This window comes from Pristis pectinata, chromosome 7 (genome assembly GCF_009764475.1).
Source record: "Pristis pectinata isolate sPriPec2 chromosome 7, sPriPec2.1.pri, whole genome shotgun sequence".
Classification (NCBI taxonomy): Eukaryota; Metazoa; Chordata; class Chondrichthyes; order Rhinopristiformes; family Pristidae; genus Pristis; species Pristis pectinata.
The window spans coordinates 93,909,701-93,932,809 of NC_067411.1; the positions used below are offsets into that span (position 1 = coordinate 93,909,701).

General features: G+C 39.9%; 1 protein-coding gene across 4 annotated transcripts in view; it reads left to right on the forward strand.

Moving 5' to 3' along the window:
* LOC127572741 (multiple C2 and transmembrane domain-containing protein 1-like) overlaps window positions 1-23,109 on the forward strand; it is a 409,900-nt gene that overhangs the window by 100,544 nt on the left and 286,247 nt on the right. The window contains exon 1 of one of the 4 annotated variants that reach the window (XM_052020319.1): window positions 8,268-8,555. The exons of the other annotated variants lie outside the window; for them this stretch is intronic. The gene's annotated coding sequence lies outside the window, so the exon portion shown is untranslated. Of the gene's footprint in view, window positions 1-8,267; window positions 8,556-23,109 lie in introns of those variants that run through there. 4 annotated transcript variants of the gene reach the window in all.

Here is a 23,109-nt window from a genome sequence, read left to right on the forward strand (position 1 = left end):
CTTGAATTTTTTCTGTGTCTTCCAGATCATGGGACGCTACAATTAGTCCTATATAAAGCTTCTGGTGATAAGAGAATCAAAGCAATTAAGTAACACAATCAGAAATTACAATGCAGTAGGACTCCAGACTTTGAGCCAGGAGGTTTTAGTTTCCAATACCACTCTCAGAACAAAACATCCAGGCTGATGCTCTAGTGTAATAAAGTGGGAATGATGCAAAATTGGAGGAGCTATTTTTCCAGTGAGGTGTTAAGCTGAGGTCTTGTGTCTTCTCCAAGGTGGACACACCCCTTCTTTGAAGTAGGGCAGGGGAGACATCCTCATGCTCTGACCAACAATTTATAATTAGCATCATAAAAGCAGACTATCAGGCATTTTTTATATCTGTGGGTCAGTGCTGCTGAGATCCCTACACAACAGCACTGACAACACTGCCAGTATGCCTCATTGGCTACAATGTACCTTTGAACATCCTAGGAACATAAAAGGTATTATATATCTGCAACTTATTTTTCCCTTTTTTTAAGCCCTTGACCAACTCTGTACAAGTGTTGAACTACTGCATTTAAATGTGTTTGGAAGTTTGTGGTCAGAATGAATGTTGTTTCCTTCCTGCTCTCCCTCTATTACGGAATATGTGTCATCACATCCAGTACTTACTCATTGTTATCCGAACTAATGTGTACATATTTTTCTATCATACCTTTCCATTCTCACTGGCAAGTGACCACGTTTCATGCAATATTCTCAAAGGATGAAAAACAAATGTATTTTATTTCTGTAAAATCTGAAGCAAAGTGTTCATTTAGTACCTTCTTGCTTTTGTTTCAGTCACTGCAGAATATAATTTTTCATCTCTAATTCCCTGTGAACAAACTTTTTTTTTACTTTTGATATATTTATAAGCACGTTTACTATTTCTGTTTTATTACGTGCCATATGGTCTATGTAATATCCCAGTAACCCATTTTAATTTTTCTAACTCATCCAAGTTACTATATCTTTCATTCAATCTCTTTTATTTCTTGTAGATTTATATCCAGTTTACATCCAAAACATTCATGACAGAAATGCTGGAAGCACTCAGCAGGCCAGGCAGTATCGCTGGAAAGAGACATAAAGATAATGTTTCAGGTCCGAGATCCTTCATTAACATGTACAGTTTTTAAAAATTTCATTCATGACAGTCTCGCTTTGCAAGTTCCCTCCATTACTTCAGTGAATGTTAATATTTCTTTCCTATCAGGTTACTTCTTGGAAATATTTACAACTTTCTAGAAAAACTTTCATTGGCACAGCAGGCCAGCCTACCTAAAAGTAGAGGTGCATGGAGATTTTCCTCCCTACCCTTGGAGCCTGAGTCCCAGCAAATTTGTCACCTCGATGCCCATCAGAGATATTTGTATAACCTTAGTCATGGATGGGATAGGAGGAGGGGATGGGGGTGGTCGCAGAATTAGGTTTCTTCTGAGCAAGTTAGAAATATAGTTGTGGCCCAAAGCAAAAACAAGTGCAATCCCTCTTTGTCACAAGAGGGGTTCTCCACATGAAAGTCTTTTCTCTTTTCAAATGCTAAGGGATTACTACATAATTCCACTACTCCCCACATATTTCAGATCTTCAGCATTTATATTTTTTTAAGCAACAGTTGACAATTTCTGTAACTCTGGTAATCACTTGTCTTTATCATACAGCATGGACTGAAAAACTAAAGGATTAGGTTATTTTTTTAGCTGTCACGATCTTCCATTGCTGACTCATCCAAATATGGATAAAGAGAAAATTTTTCTCATTTTTTGTGTGCTTCAAATAAAAATATAATAGCTATCTAGTTGTTTTTTTCCTGCTATGTCAAAATTACTCCCACATTTTGGGCTTCCGTTAGGATAGGTGTCACAGTCCCATATAGCCAAAATATGCGCTGAAGAAGGGTCCTGACCTGAAACATTGACCGCCTGCTTTTCTCCAGGGCTGCTGCCTGGCCTGCTGAGTTCCTCCAGCATCATAGTGGTTTTCATCTCGATTCCAGCATCTGCAGTCCTTTGTTTCTCTAGCCCAGATATGAATTTGTCCTTGAAAGCTGGGATACAAGTGCATCTGTAGGAGGCTAGAAACTCCTCACAGGCATAGGAAAGGTAAGCTATAGATTTGCCTAGATATAGCAAAGGATGATCATGAATTGCCTTTCAGAATTTGCCAGACCTCTCTCATTGGGGCTGGAATCTAGTATAATTAGATCCCAGGTATCTTTTGGTGCCCCTCAGTGTTTATATTGGAAATAGGGGCAGGAAACGGGTGGAATTTCAGGACTCGCTTTTTATGCAGATATCGAAATTTCTTTACATAAAGCAATACAAAATCAAGATATCTGATTTCATCCTAAAAATCCGGTGTTAAAATTAATCAAATTAAAGAAAGTGCATTGCATGCACTATGTTATAACAAGATAATGATTTCCATTATGAATTTGCTCTTGAGTATATTGGTGCATTAAATATTAAAAATCTTAAGCACAAACTGTAATAATTAAACTGCAGTGACATTTGGTAATGGAAGGATAAAAGAGAAGTTTTCTGTCTTTACTCGAGCCAATTTTGATTTTAAATGGGATAAAGTCCCACCAATGCAAGTCAACGTACTAGTTCACCAATTTTGCTTTCTGGTTGCTTTTCAAATGTTCTTATGCAAACATTGACTACATTATTAATGTGATATTAACTTTTAATGTTTGACATGGAGATTCTGCAATGGGTGCAGTTGGGAAAGTACAGCCACAAAGCATTGGGTATTACCTGTCATGCGAATTTATTTACAATTGCCCAACTCTAAAACTTAAATTTCAGGTGAATCATTGCAAATAAATGCCTTGATCAAACATTATTTTTGTTGACAGGACCTGGGTTTGATTCTGACCTCTGGTGTTGTCTGTGCTGAGCTTGTCTATGACTGTGTGGGTTTTCTCCGGATGCTCCAGTTTCCTGCCACATCCCAAAGATGTGCTGGTTCATTGGTGAATTAGTCACTTTAGATCTCCCCTAGTGTATAAGTGAGCGGTAGAATATAGGGGAGCTGACAGGAAGGTGCAGAGAATAAAAACTGGGATTAGTGTAAAGGAGTGTTCAGTGTAGAACTGGTGGCCTGTAGGGCCTGTTTCTATGCTGTATGGCTCTTTGACCCAATAAGGTTAATTGGGACTCAAGATAACTGATTAAGATGAACATCTATTCATGCAATCACCACAAATGTGGAAAAAAAGAACAGCTAATCAATATTTCAGCTGACTACTGGTCACAGGTCCAAGTGCAGATCAATCAGATGAGTTTTAATTAAATTGAATCTAAAATGCTAGATTTCATAGACCAATCTGTTTCAAATTTTTCAGTGACACCTTTGTACTTTTCAAAGGCTTTATTGCGTTTAAGTGTGAATGATTGTTATGTGCTTTAATGTTTCCACATTGTGATGGGTGATTAAGAAAGGAAATATCAATAGATAATAGCTTGCACAATATCTATTCTCTTATTCCTATTCCCCCTATCGGATGATCCACTTCAGGGTTAGTGTTGAGATGAAATGTAATCTTAGAACACTAACCAATCGTGCTGTGTAAAAAGCCACACCAGATGAACTGCAGTAATTCAAGAAGGCAGGTCACCATTATCTTGCCAGTGATGCCTGCAACCTGCAAACATTTAAAAAAAAGTCAAGTGATGCGTTAGCTTGAAGGTGGAAATGAAATTTTAAATAGACTGACCTGTAAAGGAAAAAAAACAGAAACATTGATAAACATAAATAAGGAAACATGGAATTAAATCCCAATTAATATCATAGGATAATTAAGTCCTTGGAGAGTGAAAGGAAAGAATGTACACCGTGAATTATAGCAGTTGCCATTTGATTCCTATTTATGTATTTTGCATATGGCCATGCAGAACAGCTGAATTTACTGCTGGGTAAAATCAACTCTGGTATTGCAGTAACTACTTCTATTAGAATATTGTGCCTATGAAGTGAGACAAATTATGGGGTGAGTGCAGTCAGATACATAATCAAGCATGCCTACAGTTTCAAATGTAAAACATAATCTGAGGCTCCAATAACTGTTCACTCTCAAAGTGGACAAATGGGAAATATAGGAAAAAAGACTTGTATTTCCATTGCCCCCTGTGTGACTTTGGGGTGTCCTATTGCCGTGGGTCCCAATTCTCAGCAGTCTTGGTATACAAGATATTGTAGGGACATTTTACTCAATGGGAAGAGAATTTGTCTCTTTAAGTAGAGAGCAGAAAGCAGCATGAGCTTGCAGATGTGCCCCGAGAGTGGCTTCCCAGAGGTAAATTGCATCCACGTGGCCTTTGGACTCCAAAAGCTAGCTTTCATTCAGACTATGTGTGACCAGCAGCACATTCATGCATTCAGGAAGCTGCAAAGAGTCATTTATTTTGTGACAGAATAGGTCACATACCATATTTCATACACAGTACTGAACTGACAGATTGTTCTTGGAGATCAAGGGTTATTCCCTCTACTGATGACTTTTAATTCCTAGTTATGTTGAAAGGTGCAATTATAATCAGAGCCATGGGCCAAGGCATTTAGTGGAGAGTAACAAATAAATGCTATGGCTCTAATGTCGATTGCTGTGTATATCACTTTTAGCTCCTTAATCTGTAAAGGCAGAAGACAAGTTTGTGAGAGGATTTTTCTGCAACAAAGGTAACATTGCTAAATGTCCAGTCTTTAGCTCTCTGAGCCCAGCTTCAGAGACATTAAAGAATGCTTTACCTTATAGAATCATAGAGTTATACAGCATGGAAACAAGCCCTTCAGCCCAACTCATCTGTACTGACCAAGATGCCTGTCTAAGCTAGTCCCATTTTGCTGCTTTGGCCCATATCACTCTAAACCTTTCCTATCCGTGTATTTGTGCAAATATTTTTTTTAAATGTTGTGATTGTGCCTGCCTCCCCCTCTTCCTCTGGCAGCTCATTCCATATACCCACCACCCTCTGTGTGGAAAAACTTGCTCCTCCGATCCTCTTTCCACTCTCCACTATGCCACCTGTTTTGGTATCATCGGCAAACTTACTCATCATGCTACCTATGTTCTTATCCAAATCATTAATATATATGAATAACAGCAGGGGACCCAGCACTGATCCCTGTGGCATACCACTGGTCACAGGCCTCCAATCTGAAAAGCTACCCTCTACTACCACCTCTTACCACCAAGCCAATTTTGTATCCAATTGGCTAACTCACCCTGGATCCCATGTGTACTAACCTTTCGGACCAGCCTGCCATGCCGGACCCTGTCAAAGGCCTTGCTAAAGTCCATGTAGACAATATCTACTGTCCTGCCCTCATCCATCTTCTTGGTCACCTCTTCAAAAGATCTCAATCAAATTCATGAGACACAATTTCCCATGCACAATGCCATGCTGACTATCCCTAATCAGTCATTGCCTTCACAGATGCAAATAAGTCCTGTCTCTCAGAATCCCCTGCAGTAACTTTCCTGCCACTGGTGTTAGGCTCACTGGTCTGTTGTTCCCTGGCATGCCCTTACACCCTTTCTTAAATAAAAAGGCACAACATTATCCATCCTCAAGTCTTCTGGTTACCACAGCCATGGCTAATGAAGATACAAAAATCTCTCCAGGACCCCAGCAATTTCTTCCCTGGCTTCCCACAACATTCTAGGATACACGTGATCAGGCATTGGGGATTTATCCACCTTTATGCACTTAAATGTACTTTATGTACTTTGTGCAGCAAAAAGCAGTCCATAGGTAGTTATAACAAGGACTTTGAGTAGCTACAATCCAAACTTGGAAAAAATAGCATCACAAAGGTAATAATCTTTGGATTACTACTTGATCTCATCCATATTACAATCAGGTTGAATGCATGGTTCAAAGATTGGTGTGGGAGAAATGGGTTTAAGTTCATTGGGCACTGGCACCAATTTTTGGGGAAAACTAAAGCAATTCTTTTGGGATAGGCTTCACTTGAATTGGGCTGGTACTAATGTTTGTAGATAAAGATTTTAAACTAAATTGTTGGGGAGAGAGTTCTGGTGAAGGGACAAGGTAATGATTCAAGGTAATGAAATGTAAAGGGACAGGTATACAGTTACATTCTATACAAGGAGAAAATTCAGGCAGTCTCAGGTAGAATCAGGTTTGAACCTAATTCACTGGAGCAGTGTGGCAGTAGCTCTATTAGCTGTGTCACTGTGCCACCCATAGGTAACAAATGAATCCCACAGGAGGAAGAGAGAACATAAGGAACCACAGACCAATCAGCCTGACGTATGTAGTAGAGAAAATGCTTGAATCATTATTGAGGAAGTGGTAACGAGGCACTTAGAAAGTAATAATCAATCAGGTTAAAGTCAACCTGTATGGACGAATCTGTTGGAGTTTTTTGAGACTATGATTATCAGAATTGATAGGGGACGGCCGGTAGATTTGTCTGTTTGAACCTTCAGAGGTCCTACAATAAAGTGCCGCAAAATTAGAGCACATAGAATTGGTGGAGATATACCAGCAAGGATTACAGATTGGTACATAGACAGAAAACAGAGTAGGAATGAACAGATCATTTTCGGGTTGAGAGACTGTGACTCCTGGTGTGTGCAGGGATTGGTACTGCAGCCCTAGCTGTTCAAACTTATATCAATGATTTAGATAATAAAGCCATGTAATATACACAAACTTGCAGATGAATCCCAGAGTGTTAACGTGCAGATACAGCAATTAGAGAGGCCAATGGTATGTGGTCTTTGTTATGGGTATAACACTGAAGACAAATCATTAAAGTTATATAGGGCCTTGGTGAGATTGCACCTGGAATACAGTGTACAGGTCAGATTTTCCTACCTAAAGAAAGATATATTTGTGATTGTAGGAGTCAGCTCAAGGTTCACCAGATTGATATGTGGAATGTAGTGGTGATAGTGGTAGAGGGAGGGCAGGGTGGTTGGCTGCAGGCTTTCACGAGAGATTAAGCAGACTCAGCTTTAACAGTTTTAAACTTTAGAAACATGAAAAGAAATAATTGAATTGCACAGAATTGGGGTTGGCAGCAGAAAGGCAGAAGAATAATCCAGCCTTCAGGACTGGCATAGCTTTGTTTTACTTGGTTAGTGTAACGCTATTACAGCACCAGTGACCCGGATTCAATTCTGGCCGCTGTCTGTAAGGAGTTTGTATGTTCTCCCTGTAACTGCGTGGATTTCCTCTGGGTGCTCCAATTTCCTCCCACATTCCAAAGACGTATGAGTTAGGAAGTTGTGGGCATGTTATGTTGGCGCCGGAAGCGTGGTGACACTTGTGGGCTGCCCCCCAGAACACCCTGTGCAAAGATGCATTTCACTATGTGTTTCGATGTACATGTGACTAATAAAGATACCTTACCTTATCTTACTTGTTGTTCACAAATAGGTGGAACCACCAGAAAGTTCATTGAGCCTCCCTTTGAATCTTTCATGTGCAATAATAACACATGATTGAACCTGACTGATTCCTCCTTCAAATTGCTTTTTGCTTTGAGTATGAAGTTTGTTTAAAAATATGTATAAGATCATTAATATCCCAGGCAAGGTTGACAATGTTTTCTAGTTAAATTGTTTAGCTTACTGTTTTTTTGATTATTTTAATAATTTTCAGCATTGTCTGTACTATTTGACCATTTCATATAGATCATTTCGATAGTTGGGGCAGAGTAATTAGCCCACACATGGGCAGTCAATAAGAAATCATGAAAAGAACATACCCAAAATTATGAAGTTATAATTTAAAATTCTTATTATTAATAAATATGTCATCATCTTGCCATTTTTGTTAATGTTTATCCTTAACCTATTATTTGTTTATCCTTATCCTTAACCATGATGAGAAAATAATTTTTAACATTTCCTTCCGTCTATTGTTTCTCTGAAACACAATAAAATACAGTGCAGAATGCAAAGCTGATGCTGGTTTTCAGCATTTGCTGTGCTCCGTTTTTATTTATGGATTGTAGGGATTAAATTAGAAGTTTTCAGCAAGAGGGGATTCTCACTGCATCCTGTCATCGCGTTTATCTCCTCCCACCTCGGCTTGGTGGGAAGCGCACCGGTCTGAGTAATACGCAATAAGATTAATGTGCCTGGATCAACTTGCGAGGTTTCCTCGTGTAGCGGCAGTTCTGCAAACTGTTCGCGGGCTTAATACTGGGGTTTATCTGGGCTGTTCCTTCACTGAGGCTACCACACAAAAGTAAGCATGCTGCGTCTTGTCCACTCTGAACTGGAGTAACCCAAAGGAACCGTTTCACCAAAAGATTTGTTTATGCGAGGAAACACGTAGTCCAGAGTGGGTGGATCCTCCTCGGCTTGGCTGGGGAACTCCGTGTTGGTGAAGGAGTCAACGCACAAACTCCAGGGATTCAACGGGCATTTCCACCAGCTGCACTGCGATTTGGCAGCTCTGAGTCCTGCGGGCGAACATAGCGGGCTTGCCTCTCAGGTACAGGCGAAGAGTAAAATATCCATTGTTTAGCAACAGCAGGTTAGTTGAAGAACATCTTTCTTTCTGCGTTACACTAAGGAGGGTGGTTGCCATCGTTTCTCAATTTTCCTTATGACAGAGAAAGAGGCCTTTCGGTCCATCGAGTCGTATCGACTACCAGAGCAACCTCATTCCCCCACTCTTCCCCTGTATCCAGTTCTCTCTCACGTACTGCCTTGACTAGGTTAAATGCAGAGTTTGTGCAATTGGTACAGTTTTATCATAATATCTGCCACATTGTGTTAAACATAATACTATTGAAGAACTTAACTATTTTTTCATCAATTAAAGTTCACTTTAAATGCCTTGGATAATTGTGCTTGCATTAAGTATTCTATTTATGAAAATAAACTATCCCATTAGGTTATTGATTCAAAAGGTACACGATCTCTCAATTACTGAGAGATTTGCTTTGTCTGATTTACTCAAAAACCTATTACTTTTCCTATTGAGAACCTACCGAGGGCAATGAGCAGTTATTGTGGACCAAAGCATGCATTTCCTAACAAAATAACAACAGCAGTTATACTGGCGGAATTGTCTGTGTTGGGTGTGCAGTGACTCAAATCTGGCAGAACAATCATGTAGTTTGATCCCTATTTGCCCAAAGAACACCTTAAAAATAGGGTATAACCACTGAGATATTGCGGCTCTCAACTTATTCTTAAGCCCCATACCTTCTACTGGTGGACAGCATGCACTTTTCAGTGTGAAGTACTCTGTAAGATGACTTGAGTGTTTGCAACTGTTCGCACTGTAAAGCAAGAAGGGTCATACTAGATATGCATGATAATTGCAGCCAAAGTTGGCTGTAAATCTATTCGGATGTTCAATGGAGCATATGCAGAGGAAAATATTTTCTCTGCTGGGATATCAAACTACGAGGGCATAATATAGAGCTGGGCAGTTTAGGAATAGAATCAGGAATCATTATTTGAAAAGTAATGGAAATTTGGAAATCTTCCACCATCCAAAACAAAGGCAGAATAATGGTTAATAACTAAATAAATTATCAAAGATTCCTTGAAGTTGGCGATGGTAATTCAATTGCCCTTTGGGTGAAAATGGCTCTACTGATTTCACTTCTGGATAGTCTGCCTGCCTTGAATTTTCAAATGATTCCCTTTCGCAGTGATTCCCCAACTAAAAGACTGTATGTCTAACTTATGAACTCCAAACCCCTATTGATTTACTACTTTCCAAATGTAAGGGAATATAAATTATTATGATCAACTTTACTCTGCACTTTTACTGCATTCTTTTAGTAAGTTTCAAGGTAGTTATGGAAAGGGAAAACTTACCCATTAAAACTCCTTCCTTTCACCACAAACCTATGCGCTCTTCTTTTTGATACACCTACCATGGGAAAAAATTGTAGAGAAATTATTGGAAAGGCGGAACTGATCAGAGATAGTCAGCATGGCTTTGTGGGGGGAGGGAAATCCTGTCTCACTAATTTTATTGAGTTCTTTGAGGAGGTAACAAAAATCGATGAAGGCAGGGTGGTAGATGTTGTCTATATGGACTTCAGTAAGGCATTTGACAAGGTCCCGCATGGTGGGCTGGTCCAGAAGGGTAAAGCATGTGGGATCCAAGGCGAGCTGGCTAATTGGATCCAGAATTGGCTTGGTGATAGGAAGCAGAGGATCATGGTGGAAAGGTGTTTTTCTGTGGAAAGTCTGTGACTAGTGGTGTACAGCATGATTGGTGTCAGGACATTCGCTATTTATGATTATGTATTATTGACTTGGATGTGAATGTGGGAGTTATGTAGGAGTTTGTGGATGACATGAAAATTGGTTGTCCCAGTCTAAAGATGTCTCCTCTCTCCCACCTTCATTGTAGCTTAACAAGCTTCTTTTGTCTACTTCACAGTTTTGATGAAGGGTCTTCACCTTGAAACTGTTTTCCTTCCCTCAGATGCAGCCTGACCTACTGAGTATTTCTAGCATGTTCTGTTTTTATTTTAGATTTCAAGCATCTGTGGTTTTGTTTTGATTTTCACATGAAAATTGGTGGTGTTGTGGAAAGCAAGAAAGGTTGTCTAAGGCTACAGCAGGAAATGGATCAGATGGAAAATTGGGTGGTGCATTGGCAGATGGAATTTAATCCCAACAACTGCAAGATGATGCATTTTGGGAAGTTGTGGGGTAAGACATGTACAGTAATTGATAGGGTGCTAAAGTACGTTGATAACAAGCTAGACCTAGGGGTCCAAGTTCATAGTTTCCTGAAAGTGGAAAACCAGGTTGATAGAATGGTGAAGAAAGCATATGGCAAGCTTGCCTTCATAGGTCAGGGCATAGAATATGCATTGCAACCTTACAAAAGACTGGTTTGGCCATTGTGGAATAACGTTCTAGACACCACACTAAAGGAAGGATGTGATTGCACTGGAGAGAATGGAGAAGAGATTCACCAGGATGTTACCTGGATTGGAAGATTTTATATGGGGAGAGGTTGGACAGTCAGGGCTTTTTCTTTCCTGGAGTAAAGGAGATTGAGGATGACCTGATAGAAGTATATATGATATGAGAGGCATGGATTGGGTAGATAGTCAAAATATTTTTTCCTGTGGTAGCAAAAAGAAGAGGGCATAGGGTTAAGTTGAGGGGATCTGAGGAGTAAGTTTTTTAAAAAGAGAGTGGTTGACATCTGGAATGCGGTGCCTGAGGAGGTGGTGGAATTCGATACAATGACTATGTATAAGAGGCATTTAGATGGATGCTTGAATAGACAAGGCAAAGAAGAACAGGGTTCTAATGTGGGCAAATGGGATTAGTATAGATGGGCTTAAAGGCTGATATGCATGTGGTGGGTCAAAGGGCCTATTTCTATGCTTTACAACTGTATGGTTCCATGTACAGATATTTTGTTTGCTTTGCAAAATTACTGCCTGCATTTCTCTCTGCCACTTTTTGATTTTACTGGGTTAAAAATGCTGCTATAATAATTGTAAAACAATAGTATCATCTTTCAGAAGAATTTCGTGTTGTGATTCTGCAAGTTTCAAACTGCAAATCTATAACTGTGTGCAAAATAAAGAGTCAAAATGCTTTGAATTTAACATGAAACATTGGCAGTTGAGCAGGATTTGAAAAGAGAGAAAATGGGGAGGGATAATATGTGGATTGTGGGTAAGATTAAAGAGAAGGACTGAACTGGTGAAACTTGATTTCAGGCAGAGTTAGTATTACAATGGAGAAGGAGGTCATCGATGTGAGTTAGATCACAGTTTGACATAAGAAGTCAATAAATTCTCCCTGATGTGATAATAGATGTGGAGGACCTGATTTCAAGAGGAAAGGCATTTTATTGGGCATTGGTGAGAAGGGCAAAGCTTCAAGGTATTTTGTGATGGGGGTGGCGGTGATGATCATGGAAAAAGAGAAAAAAGTGTGAGATTGGGAACAGAGGATAGAGCTATATGAGATAGACTAGATACAGAGGAGTGAAATTGCTGAGAAAAACAGCGCAGTAAGAATGATCTTATTGAGATGACTGCATCAAAATTATGAAATTAAGGTGACTAATACTGCTTATTCTCATCCTCCATTCCACTAGCCTTCTGGACTAGAACAGCAGATTACAATGTGAAGAATTCAGCTGGTAGAGTGTACTCAAGTTTTCTCTTGTTCTGCTTGTGTTGATTCACCTACCATAAAATAGTAAAGGGATTGGAGACCAAGAGTGTGTAGGATTGCTGGGGAGAGATTCTGTGATTGCCTGTTGGTATTCTGAGTCCTAGAATGATCATATAATACAATCACACAGGGTCCTGTAGTTCACTCAAGACCCTTGTAGTTAATAGCCACCACAGAATATTATTGATGATGGGGTCAAGTCATCATTTAGCAATGCTTACTCGCTTTTCATTTAACTGGGATTTTATTATGCATCTGTGGTATTCTCTTCCCAGGCAATGTGTGATGTGCTTTGGTAGTTGTGTAGGTCTGATTTCTATTTTCATTTTATTGGCACGCATTCACAGGAGTTTGATCTCTGATTAACTGAGGTCTGGAATAAAGTTTCTACATTAATTTTAAATTGAATATTTAGAAAATCAGCTTTGAACTTCAAATGAGAGTGCAATCTAGCAGCTCAAGTTCATTTTAAAATAACAGTAAAATGCAGTTCTGCTACAATGCTACATATTATTCATTCCTAGAAATTTGAAAAAGATAGATGGATGTATCGCAAAATAATCCACAAAGGACAGTTTTACTTTATTTTCTATTCATAAATTTATTTGTACAGCACCGAAACAGACCCTTCAGCCCATCAGCTGCACACCAACCTTTTTACCTATCTGTTTATCTCTTTCAAATGAATGCTTTGACCCCATCCTCTCACAAACCATTGTGTATGAAATAACAGCATTATTTTCTTTCATGTAACTTGATAGGAAAATACAATAACTTGTTACTTCTGATGGGGAAAGCAAAATCCATCAATTTTGTTGCTGAAACTTTCACAGAGCAATAAACAAATTACGGGAAAGATCAGACCAAAACTGAACTGATGATTCAAAATCAAACTACTATGAATGCTAGCAATCTGAAATAGAAACAGAAAATTCTGGAAATAGCAAGTTATATATCAGCTGTGGAGAGAGGTATTTTCGGCTGAAGATCTTTCATCAAAGCTCTGCATGGAGAAGTAATGCTAAACCTGTGCCAAACCTTGGTTAGATCACACTAAAAGTACTGTTTATAGTTTGGTTTATTTATTATAAAAAGGGTACAGAGGAAGTGGCAAAGGTCCAGCAAAAATTTATGAGGATGATACCAGAAATGCATGGATCTATGTATCAGGAAAAGATGAACAGATTGGGTTTTTTTTCTCAAGAGAAGAAGATTGAAGAATTATCTAAGATAGTTATTTAAATGTATTATATTTTTGATAAATAAGATGCAAAGGGAATGTTTCCACTTGTGGGGAAGAGTATAATGAGGGGCCAGATTATAAGGTGGTCACCAAACTATCAAATTGGAAACTCAGAAGAAAGTCCAACCAAAGAGTGGTGAGAATGTGAACTCACTAGCACAGAGAGTGGTTGAAACAAATAGCATAGATGTGTTTAAGGGGAGGCTAGAGACACATATGAGGGAGAAGGGAACAGCTGGTTACACTGGAGCAACACACAAAAAATGCTGGAGGAGCTCAGTGGGTCAGGCAGCATCCATGGAGGGAAATGAACAGTCGACGTTTCAGGCTGAGACCCTTCATCAGGACTGGAAAGAAAGAGGGCAGAAGCCAGAATAAAAGGGTGGGGGGAGGGGGAGGAACATGAACTGGCGGGTGATAGGTGAATCCAGGTGAGGGGGGAAGATAAGTAGATGGTGGGGAGGGAGGAAAGTGGTGGTTGGGGGGGAGTGGGGAATGGTGTGAGAAGCTGGGAGATTAGGTGGAAGAGCCCAAGGGCTGAAGAAAATGGAATCTGATAGGAGAGGACAGTGGATCATGGAATAAGGGGAAGGAGATGGGAACCAGAGGGAGGAAGGTGTGGGTGACGGGCAGGTCGTGAGGGTGGGGGAGAGGAAAGCGAAGAGGTAATGGGGCCAGAGGGATAAGGGAAAACAAGAGGGGAGGAAGAGGGGAGTGGTTGCTGGAAGTTAGAGAAATAGATGTTGATGCTGTCAGGTTGGAGACCTCCAAGGCGGAATATGCATCTAGCCTCAACTTGGCAGTAGAGGAGGCCGTGGACAGACATGTCAGCGTGGGAATGGGGTGGAATTAAAATGGCTGGCCACTGGGAGATCCCAGCTGCTTACGGCGACAGAGCGAAGGCGCTTGACGAAGCAATGCCCCTGATGTAGAAGAGGCTGCACTGGGAGCACCGGATGCAATAAATGACACTGATAGATTCACATGTGAAGTACTGCCTCACCTGGAAGGACTATTTAGGGCCCTGATTAGTGGTAAGGGAGGAGGGGTAGGGGCAGATGTAACATTAGTTTTACCTGAAGAAGGATGGGAAGACGCACAAGTGCTTGGGCCAAATCGTGAGCTGCTGTGCCAAATACTCAATGTAATCATGTGAATAGGATGCTTTCATGGAAATATCCAGTGTTATAATCAATCAGGCAATCATACATCGTATTTATAATCTCTTATTTCTACCTCAGCTTCCTTTGGTGGATGGAGTCTCTGTGATTCTGTAATCTTTCAAACTGAGAGATATTTGCTTCTCTCTGCAGTTATGAATGACGGGTATCAATAATAAATGCAGTCAGGCATCACTTCAATGACCTTTATTTATCTGAGATGGAGGATTCCCCCAATGATATCATCTTGACTCTAATGCAACACAAAAACAAGGACAGTAAGGCACTTTTTTTTTCAGCAAAGCAGGTCAACAGGAAATCAGAATAGAAGTAATTTAAAGTTACTGAATAAGTCTTCTGACTAAACCTCTATGTGTGCTTCCATTTGTGGTTGACTGACTGGGAAGCCTGACCATCTGTTGGATTTGGATACCATCATACCTAGTGCAACATCAGCATGATGACTGAAAATGATCGAGCAGGTTTACGGAAGATGCCAAAATTGGTGATAGAGTGGACAGTGAAGAAAGTTGTCTAAGGTGGCAACAGGATCTCGATCAACTAGGAAAGTAGGCAAAGGAATGGCCGATGGAACTTAATTCAGCGTGAAGTTAAACCGGGGAAAACATACGCAGTGAATGGCAGGGCTCTAAGGACTGTGGTAGAACAGAGATCTTGGGGTAAAGTACATAGTTCCCTGAAGGTGGCGACACAGGTAAACAAAGTGATGAAGAAGGCATTTGACATGTTTGCCTTTATCGGCCATGACATTGAGAACAAGAGTTGGGACCTCATGTTCAAGTTGTACAAACCATTGATTTGGCTGCACTGGGAACGTTGTGTGTAGTTCTGGTCTCCACACTATAGGAAGGGTGTGAAGCTAGAGAGGGTGCTGAAAAGATTCACAAGGATGTTGCCTGGTCTGGTGGGGGGGGGGGGGGACTTGCCTTGTCCTGTTTTTCCTGGAGTGAAGGAGACTTTTAAACCTGGAGTGAAGGAGACTTTTAAACCTAGAGAGCGTAGGCTTATGGTGAGAGGGAAAAGATTAAAAAAAGGTATCTGAGGAACAAGTTTTTCCACACAGAAGTTGGTGGGTATATGGAACAAGCTGCCAGAGGAAGTGGTATAGGCAGGCATAATTACAATGTTTTTTTCATTTGCACAGGTACATGAATAGGAAAGTTTTAGAGGGATATGTTGCAAATGCTCAGGTAGACATCTTGGTTGGCATGGATGAGGTGAGCCAAAGGGCCTGTTTCTGTGCTGTTAAATTCTATGCGACACAATGAGGTGTCATGATGCTATTTTATCACTTGTGCATTTCACCACTCCAATCCCTGACCCCTTCGCCAAGGACCAGTTTTGTGCCACAATGCTGCTACCAGGGCTTGCTGAGCTGGTACCTTTTGCCGACTGACGTACATCCCCTTTGTTGCTATTGGCACTGTTATTAACTGAAGAAAATTTGATGGAATTATTCATTTGTAATGCTGCTATGTGAGGATAATAAGAGTAAAATGGAAAGCTAAGTACACATTGGGAGGGAAAACACATGTCCAACCTCTGCTGCAATACATAAATGCAAAGACCTCATGGACCCAGTCTATGAACAGAGTAAACGACTGAAGTCCAAAAAAAATTGCACTACCTGCTGGAGAGTTTCTACAACGTGTACGAGAATGCCAAATTTGTGTGACATGCAGAACGGAGACAGTGCAATGAACCTGCCTACTCTTCATGCAGGAATCTCTGACACCGTCTGTACCATTTTGCAAGGATCCTCAGTTTGACACAGTTCAGGCTCTACCAGCTTCTCCACCCTGGTTTGTCTGGAATACAGTACTGCTAGCATTAATGTGGGAATGCCCAATACTTCCCTTCTTGTTCTGCCATCATCACCTCTGTAGAAGACAATGGGAAGGGAACTCTGGTGAACAAAGGGTTACTGGTTATATAGCCGCTGTAAAAGCAAAAGCCATCTGGCGTGATTGATGATAAGTTACTGAGCTGTGAGACCTCAAGTCCACAAGGAAACAGGGTTGTGACCAACTGTGAAAGATGTGTTAACATGTCTGGCTGCACAGAGGGTCCTTGGTTTGACCAATGGCCATGTGAGCTGGTCAAGCATACCCAAATATGGGTATGCCTGTGCAGTAGGTGGACACCAGCCAGAGAACAATGTATTTAAGCTAAGTTAGCACCCTGTATTCTTTAAGTCAGGCCACGTGCAGGGAAGAGCAACACTGACTGTTTGCTCCTCCATGTACCCACACTCCTGCTAGCGTTGACAATAAAGCACTTTTTGTATGCTCCTTGGTTCTGCTGTTGTCTGCTTTATTACAGTGCGGGTCGACTTTCACACCTCAACAAGGTTTCCTCCTGCTGACAGGAGATCAGCTGAGCTGTATCCGGCTGGCTGGTCTTTACCGCAAAGCCACAATGTTGTCTGGTACAGCTGTGTTTGTTCACAGTCATTTTTTGATGTCACATGAATTAGATTGACTAAAGACTAGTTGCTGTGAAGGTGGGGCCATCAGGAAGATTCAATATTATAACTGCCCCTGGACAAGTTCTGTGATACCTAGGAGAAATACTTTATCATTCATGAATAATTTTAGGACACAAATACTCAGGTAAAACTTGGTTACTTATGCTGGAAATTAATTATGTTGTGCTTGAATGCTTGTACCTGTTAATTAGCTTATTAAATTATTTTAAATATTTGACTGCTTGTTCTAGAGATATAGCAGGAAGTTAAATTTAAAAAAAACTGTTGCACACCATAGAAGGGAACTTTTGTGGGCTGCATTTGTACTGTTGAGAATCTATCACACTTCTTGCATTGTCTTCCTGTATAGTGCAGGAACATTGTTTAATCTTCACAGTTTGATAAAGTGTATAGATATATTCTTGAACTGCAAAGTTTTTTTTCCAAAAGATGGTGGATTTAGGATGACTAATTTCATATTCAGTTGATTTTGAGGTGTGTATCTCAAAGTTCTTTTTAAAGTTTTTTTCCTATCAATGTGATATCAACATGTAATGCTGTGAAAATATGAAGAAACAAATCTATTTTACACGGTAGTGCTTGAAACAAAATTGTGGAATAAATCATTAAATCATATTTATAAGGAAAATGAAATTTAGACAAAATTGGAAACCAAGCAATCTGTCGCTGTTTGAAAAATCAACAAATTCCAGAAGTTGGAAATCTGAAATAGTCATAGAGTTATACAGCATGGAAGCAGGCCTTTCGGCCCAACGTCCATGCTAACCAAGGTGCCTATCTGAGCTATTCCCCTTTGTCTGCATTTTGTCCATATCCCTCTATATGTACCTTTCCAAATGCTGGTCACAGGCTTCCAATCCAAAAAATTAACCCTCCACTAACCTAACCCCCCCCCCCCGACTCCGACCACCAAGCTAATTTTGTATCCAATTGGCTAGTTCATCCTGGATCCCATGTGATCTAACCTTCCAAACCAGCCTACCATTCAGGACCCTGTGAAAGGCCTTGCTAAAGTCTATGTAGACAACATCTTCTGCCCTGCCCTTGTCAATCCTCTTTCTCACCTCTTCAAAAAAAAAACTTAATCAAATTCGTCAAACACAATTTTCCATGCACAAAGCCATGCTGACTGTCCCTAATTGGCTCACCAGCTGTTGTTCCCTGGTTTGTCCTTGCAGCCCTTCTTAAATAAAGCCACAATATTAGCCACCCTACAGTCTTCCAGTAGCTCACCTGTACCTAACGATGATGCAAATATCTCTGCTAGGGCCCTAGTGATTTTCTTCCCTACCTTTGCACATAGTCCTAGGATACACTTGGTCAGCCCTCAGGGATTTATCTACCTTAATGCGCTTTAAGTCCGCCAGAAGCTCCTCTTTTGTATTGTGGATTTGTTTCAAGACATCGTTGTTCTCTTTCCTAAATTCACTAGTTTCCATGACCTCCTCCACAGTAAATATACACAAAAAATATTAGTTTAAGACATCACCTATTTCCTGTGAGTCCACATGTAGACGACCACATTAATCCTTAAGGGGCCCTATTCTCTCCCTAGTTACTCTTTTGCTCTTAGTATACTTACAGAATCTCTTAGGATTCACTTTTACCCTATATGCCAAAGCTACCTCATGTTCTCTTTTTGTCTTCCTGATTTCCCTCTTAAGTGTATCCCTTATACTCCTCAAGGGATTCACTTGATCCCGGCTGTCTATACCTGATGTATATCACCTTTTTCTCGATGAGAGCCTCAGTATCCCTCATGAACCAGGGTTCCCTAATCCTGCCAGCCTTGCCCTTCACTCTAACAGCAACATGCCGGCTGTGAACTTTCCCTCTCTCACTTTTAAAAGCCTCCCACTTGTCAAGCATCCCTTTACCTGCAAATAGCCTATATCAATCATAGTTTGCAAGGTCCTGTCTAATGCCATCAAAATTAACCTTGCCTTAATTTAAGACTTTAACTTGTGGACCAATTCTGTCTTCTTCCATAACTATTTTAAAATTATGGTCACTGGTCCCAAGCTGCTCCCCCACTGAAGCCAGTCACTTGCCCTGCCTGATTTCCCAAGAGAAGGTCTAGTGTTGCCCCTTCTCTAGTAGGGCCATTTACATATTGCTTGAGACTTTGCTTGAGAAGACTTTCCTGGATACACTTAATAAATTCCATCCCATCCAAGCTGTTAGCACTATGGCAGTCCCAGCCAATATTCGGGAAGTTAAGGTCACCTACTATTACAACCCTATTATTCTTACAGCTACTTATGATCTCCATACATATTTGCTCCTCTACTGCCCATTGACTATTGGGGGGCCTATAGTACAATTCCAAATAAAAACAGAAAATGTCGGCAGCAGTCAGCAGGTCAGACAGCATCTGTGGAAAGAAATACAGAGTTATTGCTTAAGATCTAAGACCATTTATCACAACTGGAAAAGTGAGAAAACAAGTTAAAGCGGGTCCTATCTGGTTAATAAATTAATGAAAACAGTGAGAGAGGAAAATGAATATTAAAAAGTGGAACCGGACAATTCTGATAAAAACAGCAAAAGCAAGTTTTTAGAAATAGTTGAATTTGATATTGAGCCCCAAAGGCTGTAACTTGCCTAGATAGAAGAGGAAGTACTGTTGCTTAAGATTCTGTTGGGTTTCACTCAGTTTGCAAGTGTGAATCTGTCTCTAAGCAGTTGCCTAGTTCTTTAATTATCTATCCCACTTCCGCTCTGACCAATGAATCTGTGGCCTCTTACACTGTTCCATTGACAATAAAGAAGCAAAGTACGAAGTACAAATGTACTATATTGAAACAAAAACATCATGTTCTAGGGTCTTCATGTGCAATTTTTATGAAACACAAGTAATGCCATGCTAACAGTGACAGATTATTGAGGAAGTAAGCATTAAGCAAGTCATAAATAATTGAACAAATCTGAAGATTGAAAGCTACTAAATGAAAACTAAAAGCTGGTGTATTGGATCAGTTTTAATTGGTGGATTATAGTCAAAGTTGGTGACATACTGCAAAATATTCTTTTAAAAAACTGATGTTTAACATTATGTCTAGAAGCTTTTTTAAACATATGTCATATTTCTGTTCATGGTTCAGCAATATCTAATTGTGCCATTGATTGGAAGATAGTGAAGATGTGTTTTAATCTGATGGCATTTTAAATGAAAGTTAACAGGATGATCATTTACTGGATCTTTCATATGTCAAAGTGGAAGACCTCATTCATCAGTTACATTGGACATGTCTATTTATGTTAATAAGCGAGAAATATTGAGAGTTAAATGTAAGTCTTCTCACTAGCTCCCTTGTTAAGGTAGAATATGAAAGGCCCCTTTTAAGATGTACTTTCTTTCTGTACTAGTAATCCTTAAAGATGTGTGATGAGTTAAATTGAGTTATATGGCACTCATTTTTCTAGTGTTGTATATCCTCCTTAGGCTACAAGGTGGTGGCCAGGAAACATCCATGAACCTTTGACTGGAAGTACAACATCCACCCTACCAGGAGAGGGCATGCAGGCATGTCCTTTGTACTCATATCTGATATAGTTGTTAGTCCATTTACAAATGTGCATAAACAACAGTGCGTAAATAACTGCCTTTGGTCCCTGTGTAATCTTTTTTTTGCCCCAAGTTAGCCTGTGCTGACAGTTCCAGAAAGATCAAGTCATAACGTGTAGGAAAAGTTTTCATTCACAAACATACAAATGGAAATAGACCTGTTTTTAACTTCAAGTATTAATAACAAACAAATCTACCATCTGGGAGATGATCTGGATGCATATCATTTGAGGTGTTGAAAAGAGAAATCATGTCACTCTCTACCCAAGTAGTAACCATTCAATCCTACCATCACCCTCTCTTTATTAGAGCAGATTGTATTCCTCCCATTCACCCCATGTGCAATCTACACAAACTTTTTGTGACACCATGGGTTCAATTGAACTGGAGTTCCTTGCCGCTATGACCATCCTGTGAAGCAGCACAGACTGCAAGCAGCGACCTTTGCATCTAGAATGCCTTCATACTATTAAAATACAATTTATTTAAATCCTTCTGTCAAATTTTCCCTTCTAATCCCATTTTCTCCCAACAGGTATAATTTGCAGATTTGAAGACCTTCATTTCTGTCCATTCTTCCAGGTTATTAAAAAATCATGGCCCCAGAACCAGTCTCAGCAATCTAGCTCTTCTCACTTATGTGTTATTTTGTTTTACAATTGTGCATCACACCCTCTGATGCAACCAATAAACCAGCAAATTCAAAAGTTTGCCTTTTATACCCTTCTACCTTGTGAAGTGACTTGGAATGTCACAGTGCTTTATCGAATTGACAGCCTTGAATCAGTAGTAGTGCTCTCGCATATGAATCATAAGATTATGGATTCATCGCAGAGGCTTGCCTCCCACCCTAGAGACATGAGTAACTAATCCAAACTCACACTTCACAGCAAAAATGAGGGGGTGGTGTACTGTCTGATGTATTTCTTCTTGGATGCTGAATCAAATCCCCATCTGCTCTTGCAAATGAAAGTAGAAGATCTAAAGGCACTCTTGGAGGGAAAGCAGGGAAGTCCTCTGCAACCAGCCTCATGACAATCGGATTCTTTCCCAACTCTGTCTTTTTTACCTATGGCACATAGGTATGCCTCCCATACATTACTTACCATTAATGTCAAGGTTCAAATGTACTAAAGTGTTCCATTTCTACAATAGAAAATTAACTGTTACTGCAAAATTGTAGGGGCAGAAGTAAGCAATTTGTATGAGAAAACATGACTTATATTTTTAGAAAATAGAAAGGCAAAGGTAGTTTCAATATTATTTCAATATTAACTGATACATTGAAGAACTAGAAGATTTAAGTACATTTTTCTGAAGTGTCAAGAGAAGCTTGAGTTTCAGAGAGCATTTCTCAAAGTGCAAGAGATAGAAACACTAGATTTCTATGGAAAGCTAACAAAAATGTTGATCAATCCATTTAAGGTGATCTGGATAAATATTTGGTTAATAATGGGATCAGAAGTGATGATAAATGTATGTAGCAATAACTAAATACTCAATGTAACATTGTTGTTTGAAGGTGAAGATGTCTGTGGAATAAAACTAGTTGATTTAACATGTAACATTTCAGGACTTTAACCTATAGCTTGATTATGTTTGAGGTAATAAGCAACCTCTCAGACTTTTTTTCAGTTTGATAATAATATTGTGGTTAATTTTGCTCAGTGAATTTAAAATAAGTGCACTAAGCAATTCTCTGAAGTCTATTCATGGATCATAATCATAGTGTCATAGAGTTATACAGAACTGAAACAGGCCATTTGGGCTAACTCATCCATGCCGACCAAGATGTACATCCAAGCTAGTCCCATTCTCCTGAGTTTGGCCCATATCTCTCTGAACCATTTCTCTTCCATGTACCTGTCCAAATATCTTTTAAACATTGTAATTATACCTGTCTCTACAGCTTCCTCTGGTAGCTCATTTCATATATCCGCAGTGTGGAAAACGTTGCCCCTCAGGTCCCTTTTAAATCTTTCCCTCCTCAGCTTAAATCTATGTCCTCCAGTTTTGGACTCACCCACCCAAGGAAAAGCACTGTGACCATCTACGCCCCTCATGATCTTGTATACTTCTGTAAGGTCACCTTCAGTCTCTTGTGCTCCAGGAACAATGGTCCCAGCCTATCCATTCTCTTCTTGTACCTCAAGCCTTCTGATCCCAGTAACATCCTTGTGAATCTTTTCTGCCTCCTTTCCAGCTTAATGATATCCTTCCTATAGCTGAGCGACCAGAACTGTGCACAGTTGTCTCACGGACAACTTGTACGGTTGCAACATTTCATTCCCAACTCCTGTATTCAAAGCTCTGACCCTTATTTTCTTGCATATGTTTCACAAAGCGCTCCATATATTTGTATTTGTGGAACAGCAATTTGGTGTGCAGTGTATTGTGTCAATTACTATTTATTATATGTGGAGAAAGAAA